The 25029-nt window shown below is 44.2% G+C and overlaps 1 long non-coding RNA gene across 1 annotated transcript; it reads right to left on the bottom strand.

Moving 5' to 3' along the window:
* On the bottom strand, positions 1–4544 carry LOC133050849 (uncharacterized). The gene is made up of 3 exons (XR_009691712.1): positions 4474–4544; positions 4090–4214; positions 1–926 (listed from the first exon to the last, which is right to left on the bottom strand). It is a non-coding gene; the product is annotated as an uncharacterized LOC133050849 (long non-coding RNA).
* Positions 4545–25029: the final 20485 nt, after the last annotated feature.

Below are 25029 nucleotides of genomic sequence, written 5' to 3'. Positions count from 1 at the left end.
CAAATTCCTTGAGAAAATAGAAAAGAAGGGAGTACATTGCAGTTCTTTTGATGAACCCGTCTTAATGCTAATACCATAACCAAATAAGGACATTAAAAGGACATCATTAACTAACATTTCATACAAACACAGATGCAATACTTCTTAGCAAACTATAAACAAATTTAAAGAGACAGAACATCATCATTACTAAGTGGATTATCCAAGAAACGCAAGATTGGTTTAACACTCAAAATTAATCTAATATACCAGAATTGCCAGAATAAAGAAGAAAAGAATATCATATAATGATCTCAATAAATGCAGAAAATGCATTTGCTAATTTTCATGCACAATCCTAAAAATAATCTCTTTGCCAACTAAGAATAGAAGGGATATTTTTCAATATGATAAAGAGTTCTCCCTACTATCAAGACCAAAGGAAGGATATTTCTTAATATATCTATTCAAAATTATACTGAAAGATGCAGTGAGCACAACAGGAGAAAAAGAAATAAAAGATACAAAATTCAGAAAGGAAGAAATATAGCTATCATTATTCATATATACAAAATTCTACATGTTCAGTTCAGTTCAGTTTAGTTCAGTCAGTCTGTCGTGTCTGACTCTTTGCGACCCCATGAATCGCAGCACGCCAGGCTTCCCTGTCCATCACAAACTCTCGGAGTTTACTCAAACTCATGCCCATCGAGTCGGTGATGCCATCCAGCCATCTCATCCTCTGTCATCCCCTTCTCCTCCTGCCCCCAATCCCTCCCACCATCAGGGTCTTTTCCAATGAGTTAACTCTTCACATGAGGTGGCCAAAGTACTGGAGTTTCAGCTTCAGCATCAGTCCTTCCAATGAACACCCAGAATTGATCTCCTTTAGGATGGACTGGTTGGATCCCCTTGCAGTCCAAGGGACTCTCAAGCCTAAAGAATCTCTAAATAATTAGAAATAGTAATTACTTTAGCAAAGTTACTAGAGATAGGTCAATATTGGAAAACTGTTTGCATTTTAGCAGGGATCAATTGGAAAATGAAATTTTAAAATACTATACATAATAAAATAAAAATACTTAAGGAGATAAGTGTAAGACTTCAACACTGAAAAGTATAAGAAAATATGAGAAATTAAAGAAGACCTAAGCAGTAAAGAGATATACCATGTTCATGAATTGTTCCAAGATTCAGTGCTATTAAGATAGCATACATCCCAAAACTGATTCAATGCCATACAAAGCAAAATTCCAGCAGACTTTAGTTTTTGATCAGTAAACTGAATCTAAAATTATATAGCAATCTGAAGAGCCTAGAACAACAAAAGACAATATTAAAGAAAAACAAATTTGGATGCTTACACTACCTGATTTTAAGAGAGACTATAAAGCTGTAGTAATCAAGACTTTTTGCATTGATACAAAATAGGCACATATATTAGAGGAACAAAATACAGAGCCTGGAAATTGATTTACACAACTGAGTTTTGACAAAATCTGCAAGACAGTTCAACAGGAAATGATGGTAAACAAAGGGATAGCCATACTGGCAAAAAAAAAAAAAAAGTTCAAAACCTATCTGACACCACACACAAAAATTAACTTGTGGAAGATTTTAGCTCTAAATATAAAATAAAAATCTATGAAGCTCTTAGAAATAAACTTAAAAGAATATCTTACTGACCTTCAGGTAGTCAAACATATCTTAGATATGGCATGGAAAACATAGACCATAGCCTGAGTGTTTTAGCTCAGGCGTCCATAACAAAATACCATAGAGTGGGAGGTCTATTATGTTTCATAGTTCTGGAGGCTGGAAGTCCAGGATCAGGGTGGTTAAGTTCTGATGGGAGACTTCTTCCTGACTTGTACTGAGCTCTCACATGAGAACAAAACAGAGAGAGCTCCGGTGTCTCTTCCTTTTCTTATAAGGGCACTGATTTCATCATGAGGGCCCCACCCTCATAACCACATCTGGCCCTAGTTACCATCCACAGGCCCCAATACCAATCACGTTAGGAGTTAGAGTTTCAACATATGAATGGGAGAAGGGGAGGAGTGTACAAACATTCAGTACATAGCATAGACTGAAACCAATAAATTAGACTTGATCTAAATAAAAAACTTCTGTAAACAGAAGACACTGTTAAAAATGGTACAATAAAATTCAGTCAGTAGTAAAAAGGAGTGAACTACTGATACATGCAGAAACTTCAATAAATCTCAAAGAGAGGCAGAGTAAAAGAAGTCAGCCTCTAAAGGTGACATACTGTGTGAGACCATTTGCATGGCACTCTTTTTGACAAAAATTAGAGTCACAGAGGATGGATCAGTGGTTTCTAGAGGTTAGGAGCGGGGAATGTGTAACCACAAGAGGCAGCAGTGAAACAGCTTTGTGGAGTTCTGTGTCCTGATTGTACTGGTAGTTACGTGAATCCATTCATATTTTAATAGTCAAAGAACTGTACACCAAGAGAAGTCATTTTTACTGCATGTTAATAAAAATATAAAATAATTGGTAACTAGATGGGGAGAAAAGATTTTGCAACATACCTATCTGGAAAAGAACTAGTGTTTATATTAGAAAGGCAACTCAATAAAATATGGACAAAAATTGTGAAAAAATACAAAGGAATCAATGTCAGCAGTTATCAGTGAAATGCAAATTAAAACCATACTTGACTTACTAGAAGAACTCACTAGAAGGCTTAAAATATAAGGGACAGTCAATGGTAAATGCTGGTCAGGATATGGGACAGACAGACAGTAGAGCGCTCTCATATTTCTGATTAACTGTAAAATGGTGTAACCACTTTGGAAAACAGTTTTGTAATTTCTCATGGACTAAACATACACTCTGTGACAGAAATGCTGCTCCTAGGCATTTACTCAAGGTAGATCAAAATATATGTCTGTAAAAATCTGCACAAAAATGAGCACAGCAACTTTGTTCATAAATGTCTCAAATTGGAAGCAACCAAGATATAAAATTTATGGTAGATTCATACAACAAAATGCAACTCAGAAATAAAAAATGAAAAACTATTGAAATCCACAACAAGCAGAAAAATTACAGAAATATTTGTGCTGAGGGAAAGAAGCCAGGCACGGAGTACTTTCAGTAGGATTTCATTTATATTAAGTTCTAGAATAGAATCTGCCTGCAGCCTGGGTTCGCTCTCTGGCTTTGGAAGCTCCCCTGGAGAAGGAAATGGCAACCCACTCCAGTACTCTTGCCTGGAAAATCCCATGGACGGAGGAGCCTGGTAGGCTACAGTCCATGGGGTTGCAAAGAGTCGGACACGACAGAGCAACTTCACTTTCTAGAACAGACAAAACTAACTTATGTATAGAATAGAGAACAGTGGTTGCTTGAGTGGATGAAAAGGAAAGCCCTGGCTGGAAAGGAGCAAGGAGCATGGGGAAACTTTCCGGGGTAATGGAAATCTTCTATTTCCTAGTCCTCAATAGAATGTGGATTACACCAGTGTATGCATTTGTCAGGGCTTCCCAGGTGGCGCTAGTGGTAAAGAACCTGCCTGTCAATGCAGGAGACATAGAGATGTGGGTTCGATTATCCCCGGTGGGGAAGATCCCCTGGAGGAGGGTATGGCAACCCACTCCAGTGTTCTTGCCTGGAGAATCCCATGGACAGAGGAGCCTGGTGGGCTATAGTCCATAGGATCTCAAAGAGTCGGACGCAAGTGAAGTGACTTAGCAGAGCACACATGCATTTGTCAAGATTCACCCAGCCATACACTTAATGTGTCTTTCTCTTTGTGTAAATTACTCTCTATTAAAAAACATAATATGTGCTTATTGGGAAGATGACCTTAAGAATTGAAAGTGAAGACTCTCAGTCGTGTCCAACTCTTTGCGACCCCGTGGACTGTAGCCTACCAGGCTCTTCCGTCCATGGGATTCTCCAGGCAAGAATACTGGAGTGGGTTGCCATTTCCTTCTCCAAAAGTGAAAGTGAAGACGCTGTAAGAATTGAAAGGGCTAAGCTAATAATACAATAAGTACACACACGGTGGCCTTGTCTGGACCTATCGCACCAAGGTACCCAGCCCTGAGCCGGCCCAGCAGCTCCCCAGCACCCCCTTACCTTGTCCTCACCCCTGCCCTGGTGTCATCCTTTCTGGCCACCACAAGGGATTTGGCAAACCACTCCTCCACTTTGATTTCTCTATTTGGCATCACTCCTTCACCTCAGTTGGCTCTCCTAAGGTGCTGGGAGAACAGGAAGAGGATTGGGAGGTAAGTGGAAGGAGACGGGCAGTCCTCACCTACTCCCTTGGGTTGGCATCTGACTGCCCTGAAGATGAGCTCTAAGCCCAGGTAGATGTGAAAAAGCCGGGTGGGTCCCAAGCGGTGCATGGATTCTTATGGGAACGAGTCTGCCGGGCCCAGGAGAGAGGCAGCTGCTGCTTTCCTCATGTGCCTTAGTATCTCCCTGCTTTTGTTTCCTTAAATATAAGGGTTTTTTTACCTTTAAACTCCAGAGGCTCAGAAAGATGTCCCTGTTACAGGAGCCTGCAGTTCCGAGGCTTGGCTCACCCACTGCCGGTTTCATCACACAGAACCTGTAACCGAGCCAAGACTCTTCCTTAACCCTTTGTGGGGGGCGGGGGTGGGAAGCAAAGGAGTGCTTTTTCCCTTCCGCCTTCTCCTCCTGCTCTACTGACCTTTCGTTTTGCTTTTTGCTAATGTCATTTTCACTCTTGGTTGGGCTTTCTCGACAGCAAGGAAGACTTCTTTATGAAGCCGTGGTGATAAACTAGGGTCGTGCATTCATACACACAGAGGAAACCACTTCATCAGCTCCTCCTCTAATATCAAATACCTCTAATCTCATCAAGAAAACAGCAAAACTGCAAAGTGCCCTTGTTAATCCTGTCACTTACTACCTCACTGGATTTTGAAAAATGCAGTTTAATTAGCAAAATAAAAGAACTTAATCTTTCTCCGTATTATTCACACAAGTAAAAATATATGCGTTGGCTGAAGATAAAAATAAATTGCGCAGGGCTACTAACCAAACACAGGGGTGGGGGAAGGATGAGGCTGCAGCCACCCTGATTGGAGGGAAGGAAGCAAACCCTAGGCTTTCTTAGGGCCTCATAAAAACAGCACTCCATTCTTCATAAATATCTCACACATACTTAATATAAAGAAGAACAATTTTTAGGCCAAAAGGTGTTCTAGCATACAGGAATGTACGCCCTTTATTGCAGATTGCAGGCTTTGTAAACATGCAGTAGGGTTCAGCAAAGCTGATGCCGTGGATTTTAATAAAAATTGTACCAGTCAGGAGTGGGAATTTTCCCCAACAATTACTTTTAAAAAGGAATTAAAATCCCATGTTAAAAGACGATTGTGACAAGATAGAAAAAACACAATATCTTTTTTTTTTTTTTTGGTCTTTCCTTTTTAACTCGAGCCACCTCTACCCTCTTACATATTCATAAAATGTATACAGAGCTAATTTTGAATGTGCCCTTTATGACTATGTCACAGTCGTAATATCACCATGTTCCGAAGGCATAATTAAAGATTTACCTAGATTTATGAGACTTTATCATTATCAATAGGGTTAAGGAATGCCGGGGAGACACATTGTTGGAAGATTCTGCTCAGCAGTTTCTTGAGCAATGAGAGTCCCGGTATTACTTTAGTGCTTAAAAAAATGACTGTTCGGCACTAATATATAGCCCTTTATTAGAAAGGGAACACCAAAGACACTTCAGTCAAAACACTTCAGTGGCTTACCCATCTCTTCCTTTCGGGGGATGGAATCGGCAAGAAAGCAAAACATCTGGCTCATGGAATTGTGTGAGATGGAAGCATCAGCTCCCCACAGCGGTAGGTAGCTGACGCCTCAGATTCCCTTAATAAACACTGAGCCATATTAAGGTGGACCAATGTGCCTCAGAACACTAGGATACATTTTACATTGATCATCACCCTCCAGAAGCCAGGGGCTGCCTGGCTCTTTGCCATTAGCATTTACTCAGGTTCAGTTCAGTTCAGTCATTCAGTCATGTCCTACTCTTTGTGACCCCATGGACTGCACCACTCCAGGCTTCCCTGTCCATCACCAACTCCTGGAGCTTGCTCAAACTCATGTCCATCGAGTCGGTGATGCCATCCAGCCATCTCATCCTCTGTCGTCCCCTTCTCCTCCTGCCCTCAATCTTTCCCAGCATCAGGGTCTTTTCCAGTGAGTCAGTTCTTCACATCAGGTAGTCAAAATATTGGAGTTTAAGCTTCAGCATCAGTCCTTCCAATGAATATTCAGGACTGACTCCCTTTGGTTGGACTGGTTGGATCTCCTTGCAGCCCAAGGGACTCTTGAGAGTCTTCTCTAACACCACAGTTCAAAAGCATCAATTCTTCAGTGCTCAACTTTCTTTGTAGTCCAACTCTCACATCCCTACATGACTACTGGAAAAAACATAGCTTTGACTAGATGGACCTTTGTTGGCATAGTAATGTCTCTGCTTTTTAATATGCTGTCTAGGTGGGTCATAGTTTTTCTTCCAAGGAGCAACCATGTTTTAATTTCCTGGCTGCAGTCACCATCTGCAGTGATTTTGGAGACCAAGAAAATTAGTCAGGTAGGAGCACCCTATGCACACCTGCTTCCCTACCTGCCATCCTTCTGCAGCTTTCTAGGTTTAGAACCAGGTGGTTCTGTGGAAAGCAAGTTGCAGCAGCAATCTCAGCAATGAGGTTTTCTTTTTATATCTAGATATTTCATTTTCCTGTTCTTGGAGCAATCTCCATTCAGAGCAGGACAAGCCACAGAATTGCATTTCTCAGGCATCATACTTTTCACAAGGTAAGTGAGCATGCCCGGGCCCCGTGGCCTGGCACCCAGTCCTCGGGCTGGGTAAGGAAAAGGCATGTGTTGAACAGGCTGTCATTATGACTCTGGTGCCACCTAGAATGTTCTGTCTTCTATTGGTCTCTGCAAACCGTGCTTCCTTCTTCCTAGTTCCTCCTGGTATTACTCAGTGTTTGATTCTCCAGGGAAATGGAACCAATAGAATGTATTTAGGTAGTAGTATATGCATTCACACATACATACACAGGTTTATTTTAAGGCATTTGCTCATGAGATTGTGCAGGCTGGCAAGTCCAAAATCTGCAGAGTAGAGGCTGGAGACTCAGGGAAGAGCTGATGTTGTAGTGCAAGTGCAAAGCCAGTCTGCTGGCAAAATTCCTGATTCCTTGGGGGCTGTCTGTCTTCATTAAGGCCTTTAAATGATTGGATGGAGACCATTCACACTATGAAGGACAATTTGCTTTACTCAAAGTCTGCTTATTTAAATGTTAATCTCATTAAAAAATACCTTCACAGCAACATCCAAATGTGTTTGATAAAATACCTGGGTCCCATGGCCTAGCCAAGTTGACACAATAGTAACTATTATACTCCCCGTCTTAGAGCCATGAGTTTCACTTCCATGGTAAACGGTCCTGCATGAAGTAGATTGTTACACATGCATGACTTGTCTAAGAAATAAACTGATCTTCCACTATCATATCCAACACATGGTGGTCCTGCCATAGTTTGAATTAAAGCAAACTTCTCTTAATTCTGAAGAGAAGGTAAAAAGTGCTTGTCCTTACAAGCAAAACCCACCGTCTCTTTTCTCCTTTAGAGGACCTCTGCTTGACTCTGCTTCCCTTGGAAATACCTGGAATGAGTCTCCTGGGTTGGAGGGGGCATTCAGGGTCAATCCTCAGGTCCTTTGTAGGATTCCTCTTGTCGGCTGTGCACTCTCTTGTAACCTGTAATTCAGCAATGTTGTATGTACATTTAAATAAGGAAAGGGACAAGTGTCTTCACCCATCTCCAGGTAGGCTTTAGTTGGATACAGCTGAGAGGAGATTCAAGACGATTGCCTGGGTGACTCAGTCCTCCCTGGAATGGGGGTCCTTTGGTCTTGAATTTGGCAAATGACCCCCTGCATTCTCCACTTGGACTGGATACCCAGCACTAGTGCAGGTGTGACTATTTGGGAAGGTGTTTACCCGTTTTGAACCCAGGCCCCTTTAAATACCTACTGAGAAGCCCTTTACATCTGAGGTTCTTGCTTAGACTGTGGGCAGAGACTAATGGTGCTGGCACAAGGGTTTTTGCCAAGTTCATATTCCACACTCAGTGGGTTAAAAATGATTATCTTTATTTGCACCATGTGGCTATCAAGACTCATTGAATGCACAAAATAGCGATGATGGTCTGGAGTGGTACTGAAAGACTGAATTTGCCTGTAGTGAAGGCGTTGACAGAAACTGGAGCATTGGTCACTCTGGCCAGAGCTCCAGCTCCTTCTGTCTTATGTTGGGGGTCTGGCATGTAGCTGCCCACTTGGCCTGGCTCCTCATCAACGCTAATTAGCATTGAGCATCCGTAGTGAGGTGGCCAGTGTTTCACTTGATGGAGTTGTGAAGAATTAGTAAAATAAATAAATAACTAGGAAGCAGACATGGCAACCTCAAAAATGTCCGGGCCTGGGTGTCTAGCCCCACCTCCTCACATCCTCTTCCTCATTGCACTTCTCCTGTCAGTGGGCACATCAACGAAACACAAGTTCTGCTAGTGCAGATCCATCCAGGTGGTTAAGCCTATACCTCCTGCCTACATGGCACCCATCCTAGTGGCTGATACCAGTCTAGCTCCTTGGAGGCACACTGGCTTCCTGTTCTCACTCCCCAAGCTGCTCAAAGGGCTCCCACCCAGCCTGATCCCAGCCACCACAGAGAGTTTCTAAAGAAAAAGCTCTCAGACAAGGTCACTTCCCTCCCTGCCCCAGGAGGGCCAGCTCCCCATACAAATGGCATGGTCCGGGTAACAATACCAGTGTCTGAACACAGAATTCACCCTGCTCCCCTTTGCTGAAGTTCTTACAAATCTGCTGCCCAGGTGGTAAAGAAAAGCCTAGAAGCTATAGAATGCTAGGTGTGTTTCCTCTCTTTAGGTGGTAATCACTCTAAATGATGACACTTCCTTGTTCTAAAAAAGTGGCTATTATCCTTGGAAGATAAACTAGGACAAGATGTGAGAATGCAGTGCTGATCTGGTAGGTTCTTTAAAACCTGGTAAGTGTCTCCAAATCTCTTCTGTATGGTTAGTTAAAGCTTCAGTATCAAACTGAAGACCCTCACGTCCTGCCAGGTCATCTCTCACCTTAATGAGCTCTGGGAATGTGAGAATCTGAGATTCTACTTAGTAACCCTCCAAGCAGATACTTATGTACACTTTCCATAGAGTGAAATTAGCAGGTGAATTGACAAGAGATGACACAGCTCAATGTATTTTTTTTAATTGCTTGCCTTTATCAGTCTACTCGAGCAGGTTGTGGTAGAATATACAGAATCACACACCAGCCCCAATAAGGACCTCTGTACAGGGGAATGGTCAGATAAAAGGAAGGCCCCAGCATTAGGAAAATGGCCTGACCACAGTTATCATCAAAGCAACAGAAATTCTGTCAAAGCGTCCAGCTCTCACTTTCAATATCTCGCACGTGTAAAAGAAGGAACATCTGTGGCATGCACAGCAATATGTTTTAGCAACGTTTTTTGAGACCAAAATTAACATGAGCAGGAAGACAGGTTTGTGTTTCTCTGTATTTTCACTTATTAATACAACAATCCGAAGGTGATTAGCAATTCTGAGCTATGTTGGGCTGTGGGTTTCCATGTGCAGTATTGAGATGTAGAACAAACATCCTCACTCTAAGCGCAGAGTTTGGACTTGGGTAAGTTTTAGGGAACTGAACAGGCTTGTAAAGCTTGGATGTTTTTCAGTTCATGCTTCAACACAAGGAAATAGGCACCGGAGAAGACAGAAATGCCACAGTGCCACTGTGTTGGCCCTTCTCCAATATGTGCTGAGTGCCTGAGATGGGCCAGGAGAGCAGGTCTCAGTCCAGACCTAACTTTCCACATCCTGTTGTCACAGAGTCTTTCTTTATTCATTTGCTCATTCATTCATTCACTGATTCATCATCATTGGCTTTGCAATTTTTAAGTGGTAGGCAGTCTACTTAGACACTGTCAAGCCCTGGCTTTCAGTGATAATCAGGCATCAAACTTACTTAGAGAAATTCACAGAGAAGTAAGGAAGATGAGCAAATCCACATTTAATTAAAATACAAGTCACTAGGATCAGGTGCTTTGCCAAATCATGTGTTTTGGGGGAGGTCCAAGGGAGCAGAGGAAAATTCTGGCTATTGATCCATGTATGGATCTCCCAAGTCTCTGAGAATTTCTACTATGCTATCTTACTGGGCTGGTGTGAAGCTTGAAAGCCCTTAGAACAGTGAGTGGTTATATAGAAACATAAAAATTCTTTACTATCATTGTAATCTCCATCACCATCACCATCATCACTATCATAATCCCTAGCACCATCGTCACCACCATCTCTGCCGTCACCACATTATCACTGCCACCATCATCACCAAAACCCTCACTGTTAACTGCCACCATTATCACCATCACGCTCATCGTCATCATCATCATTATCACTAGCACTGACGTCACCACCATCTCTGCCCTAACCACACTGTCAATGCCACCATCATCATCACAATTACTACCACCATCAGCAACAGCACCATCACACCATTATCATCATTTTTGCCACCAGCTTCATCATCAGGCAGGATTCTCTGTTTGCCTCTCCAGACCTACACCCCGTTCTTCTCTTCCTGCTCTGTACTCCAGGAAACTGATCCATATGGACTTCATCCACAGGCTCCCACGCGCTCTGATTTCCAGCTGGGAAAGGACATTGGAGAGCCCACAAGAGAATGAGGGCAGTTGGCAGTTATTGCCGTGACTGTCTCCCTTCTGAGGCCTAGGTTGAGAGTGGTGGCATTCCTCTGCTGAAGGCCACAGTTCCCATCAGATGGCTCTCTCCCACTGCTGGAGACCTCTGGGTCTGGAGATGGCGCTTTCCTTGACCCTTCAGGCTTTGAAGTGGTACTGGTAATGACTGTTCACTGCTGCCAGTCCTTGGGTGCCTTTCCATTCCTGAGTGTTTTCTTTTACTCCCTCCCCACACTGTTGTGAGTGGTCTTGTCATTAAACTCTCCCTAGCCACTCTGGGGTGTGACCTAGATTTCCTGCCAGGACTCTGACCATCCAGTCAGTTTCCAGTCCCTGAGTCATGTCAGACTCTTTGCAACCCCATGGAATAAAGCATGCCAGGCTTCCCTGTCCTTCACTATCTCCCAGAGCTCACCCAAACTCATGACCATTAAGTTGATGATGCCATCCAACCATCTCATCCTTGGCCACTCCCCATCTCCTCCTGTCCTCGATCTTTCCCAGCATCAGGGTCTTTTCCAATGAGTCAGTTCTTTGCATCAGATGGTCAAAGTATTGGAGTTTCAGCTTCAGCATCAGTCCTTCCAATGAATATTCAGGACTGATTTCCTTCAGGATTGACTGGTTTGATCTCATTGAAGTCCAAGGAACTCTTGAGAGTCTTCTGCATCAGACTTATGGGCCTTTGTTGGCAAAGGTCTGTCTGTGCTTTTTAATATGCTGTCTAGGTTTGCCATAACTTTTCTTCCAAGGAGCAAATCTCTTTTCATTTCAAGGCCACGGTCACCATCCTCAGTGATTTCGGAGCCCAAGAAAATAAAGTCTGTCACTGTTTCCATTTTTTCCCCATCTATTTGCCATGAAGTGATGGGATTGGATGCCATGATCTTAGTTTTTTGAATGTTGAGTTTTAAGCCAGTTTTTTCACTCTCTTCTTTAGGACCATGTAATCCCCAACAAGTGCTGTTACCAGGGTCTCCCCAAGCAAGGTTCTTATTGTGCTTATCAGCCGCTGCTTCTAAATCCCCATCACCACTTTTCCCAAGACACAAAGTGCACACGTCTTTAGCAAGCTTTCAGTTATTGACACTTAAAGCTCAAGTATCCAGTGGTTGCATCCTGTGGGACTCAGTTCAAGCAATGTCCCTTAGAAGAGACATCACTCCCCTCTCGTTTTTTACAGCTTTATCCTCCAAGATCCAGATGACAACTCAGATAACACCTCTCACCCCAGAACATAATTTCCTTCTGTACTTGCCCCATGCCCCACAAGTCCCTGTAGAGAAGGGATTTGTGTCACCCTCACTCCAGCACTTCAGAAGGAACATTCTCGATGTATCTTTGTGGTATGCAGGCATGAAGGAGGGGATGGACAAGGAGCAACTGGCAATGTCCCCGGAGAACTCCTTCCACTACTGCTGGTGCCAGTGACCAGGCAGTGCTGACAGCTCTCCCTGCAAACGGTTCCATCACCCATCTTAGCACCCTAGAGGGATCAGGAACATTTATCCAATTAAACAAAAGGAATAATCATTGATTAGATACTCTTTGCTACACCCTGAGCTATGGATCTTCATATGCTGTTTTCCCTAATATGCAGAATAATCCTGCTGTGAACTGGTGTGATGTGGAAACTGAAGCAGGAACAGGATTAGCCTCAGGCCTATTAGACTCCATGAACCTCCATGCCGGTCACCAAGGCGAGGTCCACAGTGCTCCGTTACACAAGAGTGTTCACAGTGCTCCCAGTCGGTGTGGCGCACCTAAGCAGAATGACCAGAGCCTCTAGACGTCGGTTCCATTATAATCAGGAACATAGATATTTCTGCTCTGTCCCCACTATCCACCTGTCCCATGCATCCAATGGGGCAATGCCAGCACCTGGCCCAACAGTGGCCATGAGCATCCAATGAGATTTGCCTGCCCAGAGACCCAAGGTATTCAATAATAGCTGTGGTAGACAGAAAAGTACATCTCCCTCAAAATATATTTGCTTTCTAACCCCTGGAACCTGTGAATATTGCCACATGTGGGATTTTGAAAGGAGAGGCTTAGCCTAGATTACCCAGGTGGGTCCTAAATGTGATCATGTGTATCCTTATAAGAGAAATGCAGAGGGAATTAGACCTAACAGCACACAGCACAGAAGGGATGTATAGACAGACCAGAGATGGGAGTGACATGACTACAAATCAAGGGATGCTGTGATTGACAGCAGCTGCCAGCGGCTGGAAGAGGCAAGGGGTGTGTATTCCCTGAGAGCCCCCAAGGGAACATAGCCCCGATGATACCCTGACTCCAGACTTCTGGCCTCCGAAACTGTGAGAGAATACATTTCTCTTGTTTAAGTCACCAAGTTTGTAGTAATTTGTTAGAGCAGCCCCAGGAAAACTAATACGATGGCCTGCTAAATACTCTCGGCATTCCTGTAACTATCTGGCCCTAGGCACTGGGTCTGCAGAGGGGAGGACACAAGAATGAGGCACAGGCCGTGCCCTAGGGGACCTGCCTGCGATCCAGAGCCCGTGTCAGGATGCTTATGTTAGGGACAAGGACAAGGGCCTTGCTTCCTGCCCCCTCCCTCCCCCCTGCCACCCCCTAGCCTGTTATCTACCCACAGGAGGCTGAAATTTTGCATAACGACTTTCTTCACCCACCCCATCACTTTAGGAGATGTGCCAAATTTTGGCAGCTCTAGGGAACCAAGCAGTCTTCCTGGGTGGCTCAGACAGTAAAGAACCCGACTGCAATGCAGGAGACACAGGTTGAATCTAAGGGTGGGGAAGATGCCCTGGAGGAGGGCACGGCAACCCATTCCAGTGTTCTTGCCTGGAGAATCCCATGGACAGAGGAGCCTGGTGGGCTTGAGTCCATGGGGTTGCAAAGAGTCTGACGACTGAAGCAACATCACAAGTGCATGAAGGGAGACAATATCTGTGGGGCCCAAATCCCAGGGTCCCAACAAACCCAGCTCCTCCCTGCTGATCAGGCTTCCTGGAGGGCGGTGTGGGGAGGTGGGAACATGGGTGGCTGCGGAGCTGGAGGCAGTGTGCCCTGCTGTAGCACTGTGCCTCCAGTCCTTTCTGTCCCAGAATGAGGGTACGCAGGATGCAAATAGATTTGGGGCCTTACAGAAGGCATGACTTTTATTCCTTCTTGATTTATAGAAAATACCAGTCATTTCCACATACTGGAACTGAGCCTGGGCTGGGTGTGAAGGCTTCCTTGTCAAGTGCCTTTGTGGCTACCCCAGTGGGAACTGCTAAATAGACAACTGGTAGTCGTGGAGGGGTGTGGTGGGCACCCAGGGCCTGTGGAGGAGAGAGCTGGGCCATATAAAAGAGGCTGCTTTAGGAGGAGAGAGCTTGGGTTTCAGGTAGTGAAGAGGAGGGTGGTTTCCCTGCCTGAGGTTCCCTACATTAGGGGGTCCAGAGGGTGGGGTCTGGGGGTTCACAGGGTGCAGGAAACTTGGCAGACACATGTACAGGCTATGAGGGCGCCACATGCAGGACCCCAGAGTGCCCAGCAGGCAGCGTGTACCCAGGAAGGGAGTCAGTGCTCTGACAAGAGTGGAGCTAGGGCTGTGGGCAGCCATGGCCTCAACTTCCACGAGGGATGAACCGGCTAGGAAGCACTGACCTAACTGCTTCTGTCATCAAGTCAGCCGGTGCCTGTCAGCCACTGGAACTTCAAATTTGATCTGGCCAGCATGGCCAGGCGCTGCCAAGGTGGTTTGAAGTGGATTTGGACTGCTCTGAAAGCTGTCTCCGGCAATGAAACAGACAGTCTCCAAGCTTAGTGGGCTGCAGGAGCTGCCAGCACCATTCTCAGATGGGGGAAGGGGAGGAGAGGGACTCCTGGCAGTACCCACAGGGCTTGTCCCTGGACCATGCCAGGCCTAGGGTATCCCCAGCAGACACCATGTTTCACGCCAAAGGCTGCAATGCCAGGAGGTCCCAGAGTCTGCCCAGTGATGAGCAGGCAGAGGAGTCTGTGCTCTGAGCAGGGTCTGGGTGGGGAGCAAACTTGAGTTTAAATTTTGGTTGTGATCCTTTCTCATGAACACCACCTCTCTTGTCTCCAAGCCTCAGGTTCCCAACCTGGAAAATGGGGATCATACTAATTCTCTCAGCAGTCCAGCAAGAGAAGGGCTACCTGGGGTCATCTGTTGTAGGCCCTGGGCTGAGGGCCTCGCCGGCTCTGGGAGCTCCCACAGTCACCCTCACTTCCCAGCTGTCCTTTTATTTATTCACTCAACATGTAATTAATTAGTAAACACCTATCTTGACTTAGGCACTGGGGCTAGGGCTGTAAACAAGAAGGATGAGGTCTGTGCCCTTGAAGACCTTCTATTCTCGTGGGAGAGAACAGACAATGAACAACTGACAATGGACAAGGTCATTTCAGACAACTGAACGTCTATATTAACACCTAGGAAGAAAATGGAGTGAAGTATCAAGGAAGAAGGAGCGTCTGGCTAGGCAGCGTCCTGCACTAACCCCAAGGTGTCATTACATGGACCCTGGGGAGAGGGGGTACAGCAGCAGCCCCTGGGCTTGTACAATTAATGCAGCGGCTCCAACGGTGGTCAGGGAACCTCTCTCAAGAGATGAACTGAATAAAACTCTAGAGGAAGAGAAATAGAGCCAGAGAAATGTCTGGAGGTGGGAGTGACCTTGACAAGGGCAAAGTGGCTAGGCAGAGTGAGTGAGGATGGAGAGGAAGTTGCAGGTGGGGGCTGGACGCGTGGTCATGGTGGCCGAGCTTGGGTTTCATCTTAAGTGCAGCCAAAATGCATCACAGAGCCGGAAACAGGGGCGTCACGGTCTGATTTATGCTCTCAAAGCCGCAAAGCACCACTGACATCACCACTGTCATCACTCCTCTCCTCCAGCTCCCAGCAGCCCACCCTAAGGCCTTAGCTCCTCCCACTCTTCCCAACCCCAAGTCATTTTTAGAAATGCTTAAATTGAATTACAAGATGCCTGCAGTCATCCATCTTGTAACTACATCGTGGTCCATTTATCCCCCACACCCGCCCTCCTGAGGATGGACTTTTGATGGTTTCCTGTTTGTGATTATGTTTAGTGCGGCTGGCACTTGTGCGTGAGCTGACCAGGTGCCGCCCTGCAGGTGGAGTAGTGGAGCACACACAGGGGTGAGAGTGCAAAACGGTTTTCCTGAGTGGTTGTACCAGTCCCCACTTCCACCAGCAGGGCCGAGAGCTTTGTTGGCTCTCCATGCTCCTCAACCCCTGGCTCTTTTCATCTTTTCTGGTTTTGCCATTTTGTGTGCTGATATTTCATTGTGGTTTTTATTTACATTTCCTGATGGTTACAAGGTCCAGCACCTATTTGCATGTTCACTGGTTACTTGGATATCCACTTCTGTAAAGGGTCTCTTTACATCTTTTTCTATTTTTCTTTTGAGTTGTTTCTTACTGACTTGTCTGTGTTCTTTTTCAGCTTGATGCTCCAGAGTAACTTCAAAAAGTTAGAGGCTTCATCATCAACTCCCACAGCTGTGTCCACCATCCTTCCCCTGACCCCACATCCTTAGGCCTGTTGGGATCTAGGGAATTTCTGTATTGAATCCAGATAGGGCCAGCTCCTAGCCATTCCTTGGAGTAGGTTATTCTCAACACCGGCTCTTGCCTTGGTCCCTGTCTGGAGAGCCATCTCCTTTCACCTCCCATATAAATTGACTCAAGGGCTCTGGTCCCAGAATTGTGCCCACGTTGAGCTCTGCAGACCCAGGTCACAGTCCCTCTTGTCCCAGAGTGGGCCTCTTTCCCCTTGTAGGGTTCCTCCCATGATCATAGGTTCCTATGGGTAGGGCTGGGTCTCCATCTTCTTGATTCCCAGAGCAGAACCTTCCCAAGGTCTGATCACTGAGTCAGGCTGGCTACAGACAGGGGCCAGGCCCCTCGTTCTCGGACAAGAAGCAGGAGGAAAGGCACTGACCACCATGCAGTGGCTCCTAACCTGTCCCCAGCAGGAGCCACCCCTGCCCAGAAGGAGAGGGTGTGGAAGCAATTTGCTCGAGGCCAGTGTCTCTGTGCTCTGGCCCCTCCCTGCCTACCCAGGGCCCAAGTAGTTGTCCCCTCCCAGTGACCCCACCCAGAAAGGCCTGTCCTGTCTCTGAGACTCTGATCAAATGCTGACTACACAGTTCAGCCCCTCTAGAACCTCACTGCAGAGAGAACCCCTGAGGAAGATACTGCAAACACTGTCTCTAAAACCAATCATGCTATCTAAGATTTATTAAAAAAAATCCCATGACAACTTGGGAAAGATGATTTTAGCTTAAGTCATATGTGGGGCATTTTTCTTTGCCGTTTTGATAACATTTATGCACATAACATTTAACACTTGAAGACAGCTTCTCTTTTCATTTTTCATTAAAATCAATCAACAAAACACAGAACTCCATGTGCCCATGGGAATGCTGATGTAAGAACTCTGGCAGAGGGTTGTTTGTGTCTATAGGACTCTGCCCTCCTAACTGTCTCAGTCTGGGCCTCTGGAGGTGGCCTTGCCATTGTGATGAACTGGGCCCACCCGGCTCCTGTGTCCTCAGACAAATGGCCGCCCAGAGTTGGAATGAGAACACGAGTTTGTTTCCAGTCTTGCTGCCCCCTTACTTTCCCAGAGAAGCCCAGCCCAGGACCCACCCTGCTCTGGGCTTTGATTTGTTGCATTGGCTCATAGTCAGCGGGGTCAGGTCAGGAGATGTTTTACTCCAGATTAAAAATAAAAGCCAGAATGCATGCAGGGGGATTTGGCTGTCAGAGATAGATTTCTGTTTCTTCCCATAAGGTTTGATCTCATCCCATCCACTTCCTCCCCAGTCCCTCACCCTAGTCCCATGCAGTCTTCCTCAGGCTCCTTCTGTTTCTCATCAAGCACCATCATCTCTCTTCACCAACATTACCTGGCCTCAGAGAAATTCCATGCCTCTCTTTCCTAAAACTCAAATCACATGTGCAATTAGTTTTCCTTCATTTATTCACTTATTCATTTGTTCAACAAACTGCTGGCAGAGATTATCTTCTCACAGGGAAGACAAGCACATAGATAGATAGAGAAACAACCAAAAACTAAGATAATCTCATAAAATGACAAAAGCAATCGGGACAAAGCAGGTGTAATGGTTAATTTTATGTGTGCACCTTGGGGCACCCTGACATGTTATTCTGGGTGTGTCTGTAGGGGTGTTTTGGATGAGATTAACATTTGAATCAGTAGACTGAACAAAGCAGATTGCCCTTCCCAATGTGGGTGGGCCTCATTCAATCAGTTGAAGGCCCAAATAGAAGGAAAGAGCTGATTGTCTCAAGAGTAAGAGGGAACTCCTCCTGCCTGAATGCATTATCTGGGGCATCATTTTTTCCAGCCTTCACATTGGAACTGAAACATCTGCCCCTCTTGGATCCTAGGCCTGCTAGCTTTCAGAGAGGAGCTTAAACCATCAGCTTTCTTGGTTTTCTAGCTTAATGACTATTGACCTTAGGACTTCTCAGTTTCTGTAATCATATGAGCCAATTCTTTATAAGAAACCTCTTTCTCTTTTTATATGCACCTTATTGGTTCTATTTATCTGAGAATCCTGACTAATGCAACAGATATATGATCCAATTGGAGAGGATACTTGAGCTAATGGGGAAAAAGAGCAAACTGTTCAAATGTGGGGGAAGGATGCTCTAGGAATAAGGAATCACATGTGCAAAGGCTCTGAGGTAGGAACAGATTTGTTGTATTCAAGAAACATGCAAAAATAAAATAAAAAAAATATCCATCTAGCACTTGAATTTCTTCATACGAACTTTTCCTTATCTGAGATGTAGGTGATATGTTCTTAATTTGACTTCATTTTTAATATGCTGTATTTAGTTGTATTAGTTCAGTACTCTAGGTAAATACATGGCAATTTAAATCATGTAAATGTAAATGTAGACTTGTTTTCACAACAAACAAGGTTGTCAGGGATTCCTTGTTTTCAAAGTAGTGTGTTTTAATTAAATGAAATCTTGGAGTCATCTCATCTCCTTTCTGTCTCTTGGACCCCACCATTTAATCTATTAAAGTGCATTGGATTGTCCTTTAAAATTTTTCCACATTTAGAATATTCTCATATCCACTGCGACCAGTCCAGATATGTGTACTAGTCTCCTCACAGGTCGTATATTCATCCCAGTTAACTCAAAATCATGTTTTTCCTTTTAAAATGTGAATTAGATAATACTACTCCTTTGATCAAAATCTTCTAAAGCTTCCTCATTTCATCCAATTGTAAGCCAAAATCATTATGGTGGCCCACAAGGCTCTATGTATTCTGGCTTCTATTGCTTTCTGACTCTGTCTCCAACTTTTCTCCAATACCTCTCTGGACCCATTGACCTGCTGCTGGGCCTGGAACTTGAAAGACTCACTTCTGTCCCAGGGCATTTGTACCTCTGCCTGGAACTTTTCCCCCTATATATCCATGGCTCTCTTCCTCTCCTACTAGAAATCTTTGCTTATAATTCACCTTCTCGATGAGACCCACTTTGACCATCTATCTAGATGACAGCTGCTCACTTCATCCCAGATCTTCTGAGACATCTTTTTTTGCTTTCTCCTTTTGTCCATGTGGATACTTCTGAAACGCTCTTTCATTTATATGTTTATCATGCTTTTTATTATTGTCTTTCTACTAGAATGAAAAAGGACAGAGGTTTTTTTTTTTGTTTTTCCCAGTTTTGTTCATTGATGACATATGGTAGGTGCTCAAGATTACAAGGTTCACTGGAGGCACACTTGCCTGTGCACTCCTTGAGCATGTGTGAATTTCATGTTTTGCATTTCAGACTGTGTGAAAGTTAAGGTAACAAAGCATCAGAGTGTGCAGAGGAGATTGGAGCTATTGTTACTGCTGCCTCCACTACTACCAACTAACTTTGAATGCCTGCTACATGCCAGCTATTACACTCAGCTGTTGCCTCTTTAAATTTCAGAACCATCCTATGACACAGACAGTGTTATCACCTCACCTTATAGACAAGGAAACAGAAGCATAGAGAGGATAAACAACCTGCCTGCAGTCAATAAGTTAATGTTCTGTGTAGCCAAGCTTCAACCCAAGAAGTCTGGTTTCACATCTCTGTCCTAGTCCTGGTCTGTCACCTTTCCATGGATACCATGATACTGAAGGATCTGACTGTATAGGATGTGGGATATGGATCTCTTTGAACCTATTTCCCCCAGCCAGAACAACTTCCTGAGGTCTTCAATAGTGGCCATTGTTGTCTCTGTCTGGTGAAGAGCAAAGTTTGATGGTCACTAGAAGGAAGAGGGAAATGTATGGAGTAGAATGGACAGAGTTCTGATGAAAGGTCTTCTTAATGATTAAATCACTTTTGTTCTGGTCCTAGCACTTAAGCCCCTCACCCCACACAATCTGTACCACTCCTGTAGGGAATATATAGCCTTATGTATCCTTTGGATAAATGCCTTTCAAAGGCCTTTACACCTTCTCTCTCTCTGAGGTTTGGAGCAGGAGAATGGAAGACAGGTAACAGGGCTCAGCAGGATGCAGGAAGAGCAACTCGGCATCTGATTATCTCCTGCACCTCTCCTGGCAGCTCGTGGTCCATTTATGCAAGTACTTTTTCCTACCCCATGTAAATCTTCTCATTTAGATGTGTTATACCTAAATTCCCTCTCTAAAGAATTTTTATTCTGAGAAACAAGTTGATTTCTCTATTGAAGGGTTCCACTGTAATTAAACTGATTGCTGAAAAAGACATCATTCTTCTTTTAATAAGGCAATTTGCATACTCAATAACTTCAGCCTCACTTGCTGAAAGACAGTTTGAAAGTTTGTTTGTATATTCTCTCACTCAACTGTTTTCCGATTGCCTTACCTCGTTTCCAGTAACATGGTGATAATTAAAGGGAAAATACAAGAGAAAATTTCTTTTAATAAAAAAAAATTATGTTGTTTCAAAACATGGTACAATTAATAGACAACAGGGAGGGCTCCTGTAGGAGAATATTTTTAAAAAATCAGATATTTTGTAGGTTACTTGCTTTGCTGTTCATAAACTGAATCCTCCAGTTTGACTGGAGTTGGAGACAGAAACATGGAGCCCAAAGTATGGCAGGAAGTGCGAACAGGAGGTGCAAGGGCTGAGAGCTGAGTTGATATGGGACACTCACTCCAGCTACAGGAGGAATGGCTTAGATAAAAATCACATTTGTTACAGACTGAATGTTCGTGTCCCCCAAACTCATACATTGAAACCCCAACCCCGTCTCAGTACAGGCTAGGACCTGGGACCCTTTGCTACAGTGCTGCAGAGCTTGCATCTGGACACACCTCTCCTTAAGCAACAAAATCCAACGAAACTATATGGGGCTAAAAATAACTGTGTACATACTCATTTAGGGCAAGTTCTGGACAAAAAGATACAAAAGACCCCAAAACACCCAATTATCACTTCTAAAGATCTGGGAGCAAAAGCAGGGTACTACACATGCACCCTGAACACAAAAACACCAAAGAGGTAGGCAAAACACCTAGGTCACATCTCCAGCTGGACCCCTGGACACACCTCTAGCTTCACCCTATATGAGAAACCATATAATCCCTACTCCCCACTTAGGGAGGGAGCAAAGGAACCTGTTTCTTGTTCTCACTCTCCCCTACTGCAACAGTGGCCCCAGTAAAGCCTTGCCTGAATTTCTTGTCTGGCCTCTAGTCCATTTCTACTGACCGGGGAAGTCCAAGAACCCTGTGAGGTATCAGTATCTGGAATTGGGGTGGTTGGATGGTAATTAGGGCTAAGATCTGTTTCTTTAACTTTTATATTATAGTGCTTTTGCTATGAGTTAAGAATGTTACCTTAGCCTAACTATATGGATAGCCCATTCTTAAGCCTCTGATTTTTAAAGGTATAACACTTCTATTCACCCAGAGATGACAAGTGGCAAAACAGAGAATACCATTTGTCTTGTTGGAAGCTTCTAGGAACACTGTGATCTGACTTATGTGGACATCTGCAAAAATAAAGGATTTCAGCATCAAGAAGTTTATAGCAACCAAATATACACTCTCCCTTTTTAGTATAAAAGAAGTCTGAAAAGATGGTTCTTTGGGACACAAGTCCACCATCTTCTTGGTCGGCTGGATTTCTGAATAAAGTTGCTATTCCCTGCACCAACAACTCATCTCTCCATTTATTGTCCTATTGTATGGCAAGAGCTGTATGAGCTTGGACTCAGTAACAAAATGAGGTCATTAAATAAGAGACAATAAATGTCTGTGTAAGCCATCCAGTATATAGTATTTTGTTATGGCAAAATAACCATCATCAGCTTTGCCTCCACTCAGCTATGGTGACGGCTTCCTATGTGGTACAGTAGTAAAGAAACTGCCTGCCAGTGTGTGTTTGATCCCTGGGTCAAGAACATTCCCTGGAGGAGGAAATAGCAGCCCACTCCAGGATTCTCTCCTGGGAAATCCTATGGACAGAAGAGCCTGGCAGACCACAGTCCATGGGGTTGCAAGAGTTGGACATGACCTCGTGAATGAGCACACACACATACACGGCTATGGTGACCTCTCTTGAACCTGCAGTCCTGGATTTAAAGTACTCCCAGCTTCCCAAACATTCATACCATCTCCCATTCTGCTTGCTTGTCCTTCACCAGTCCCAAATGGTGACCCACTTGCCATGGACATCATATTGTGATACCAGCAGTATGTGGTTAAGGACAAAGCTTCCATCAGCCGATTTCTCCCCATGGAAATCCTCTGCTGTTGTGATGTGTGAAGTCACTGCCCTGGAATAAAATGCAAGATACTTCTGGGGAAGCGTGCACTCTTACAGGCAAATTCTGGCTGTTTCTACTGTCTTTTGAACTTAGCATACAGCTCAAAGGAGATGTGGCCCAAGGGCTCACCCTCAATGTCAGCGCAAAAGACTCCAGCACAACTTGGAATCACTGGGGCACAGACTTGAGCAGACTGTGGGTCCAGGTGGTGGCTTCTGCAAACCTGCCAGAAGAGTTTTTATTATTGTTGTTTGTTTGTTTGTTTTTTAACAAAGGTATTTAATTGCTGCTCAGACACTGTTCTGAACCCAAAGGGGATGTTGAGGTCCAAACTTTCTGTTGGCATCTGGTGACATCAACTTGCATCTTTGGGCTGCAAGTCAGTAAAGGGGATTTAAGGAAACAAATCCAAACCAATTGCTTTTTATTATTTAATTGTGGTATATATAAGTGAAAGTGAAGTCACTCAGTCATATCCGACTCTTTGCAACTGCATGGACTGTAGCCTACCAGGCTCCTCTGTCCATTGGATTTACCAGGCAAGAATACTCGAACGGGTTGCCATTTCCTCCTCCAGGGGATCTTCCCAACCCAGGGATGGAATCTGGGTCTCCCATATTGCAGGCAGACACTCTACCATCTGAGTCACCAGGGAAGTCATATATAAATGTGTGTGTGTGTGTGTGTATATATATGCTTTAACCTCTGAGCCACCAGGGAAGCCCTATATATATAACATAAATGTATCATTCCAATCATTTATTTTCAATTTTTTATTTTGGTAAAATACACATAAAAATTACCATCATAAGTGTGCAATTCAATGTCATTAAGTACATTTGTGTTGTTATGCAACTGTCTCCACACTCCATCCACAGAGTTCTCTTCATCGTGCAAAAGAGAAACTCTGAACCTGTGCCTCAATAGCTTCTCCCTCTCCCCTCCCCCAGTGCTGGACATTACCCCTTTGTCTTCCTTCTGTGAAATTGACTACTTTAGATATCTTATATAAGTGGAATCATAGAATCATACAATGTTTATCCTTTTGTGCCTGCTTTGTTTCACTTAGCATAATCTCTTCAAATTCACCCATGTTGTAGCAAGTGTCAGAATGTCCTTTTAAAGGCTGAATAATATTTCATTGTCAAGCTTCCCTTGTAGCTCAGATGGTAAAGAATTTGCCCGCTGTGCAGGAGACCTGGGTTTGATCCCTGGGTCAGGAACATCCCCTGGAGAAGGGAATGGACCCACTCCAGTATCCTTGCCTGGAGAATTTCATGGACAGGGGAGCCTGGCAGGCTACAGTCCATGGGGTTGCGAGGAGTCAGACACAACTGAACGACTAACGTTTCCACTTTTCAATATTTTATAGTATGCACTGACCACATTGTGTTTATTTATCCATCTGTTGATGGACTCTTGGGTCGATTCCACCTTTTGACTGTTGTGAATAATGCTACTATGTACATGGGTATTTAAAGATCCCTCCCAGACTGCTTTCTGCTCTTTTGGGTTTATATAGCAGTGGAATTTCTGGGTCATACCGTACTTCTATATTTGATGTTTTGAGGAACCGCCATACCATTTTCCACAGAAGTTACACCATTTTACATTTCCACTGGCCTTTTGATTTTTAAGAAAGTCATTCTCTGCTTGAACAACTACCCTATTCTATTTTTTTAATATGTGCTTAAAATAACATGAAGTCCCCTGGGTAGAATGACTATCCTCCCAAGCCCTGTAACTCTCCCATTTTTAGTGTTTTTAATTGGTTTTAATTTTGTGATATGTCCTCTACATACATTCAAATATAGCATTACATTTATCCAATAGGTGGAGACTTGTGTGAAGACCCAGCTTCACAACTGTTGAATTATTTCATCTCTCAGGACTGTTGTAGGAGTTGTCTGCTGATGGACATGTGATTGGTTTTCATGGCACTCAGACTAATCACACACCCAGCAGCGGACACCATCCTAGGGCACTCAAAGTTGGCTGACTGAGGGCAAGTCCTGGGGACAGAATCCACAGCATCCTAGGAGGCCAGGGTGTATTGAGTGGTTTAGAAGGGAATGAAACGGCTCAGGTTTTCTTTGTTAAGAGGCCTTAAAATCCAGGCTGATACTACCCTCCTTCCCTACCCAAGAGGTGCTAAAAAATGAGCCTCCTGATGGAAGTCAGTGTCTCCTTTCTTCTTAGAGGTGATCACGATAATAATCTCCAATTTTAGGAGCTTACGGTGTTTGTGGTTTTCCAAATGGAATTCAGGCTCTTTGCTCACTCTAATTTCCAGCTTTAGCTCCAGTTGTTGTAATGCAATCCTGAAAGGGTGAATTTGGACAATCGCAGCTTGGCCATTTTGAGCACATATGCTAGAACTAAGT

Source organism: Dama dama, chromosome 4 (assembly GCF_033118175.1).
Source record: "Dama dama isolate Ldn47 chromosome 4, ASM3311817v1, whole genome shotgun sequence".
Lineage (NCBI taxonomy): Eukaryota > Metazoa > Chordata > Mammalia > Artiodactyla > Cervidae > Dama > Dama dama.
Note: the sequence above shows the minus strand (reverse complement) of the source record. Positions and strands in the feature narration are given on the sequence as shown.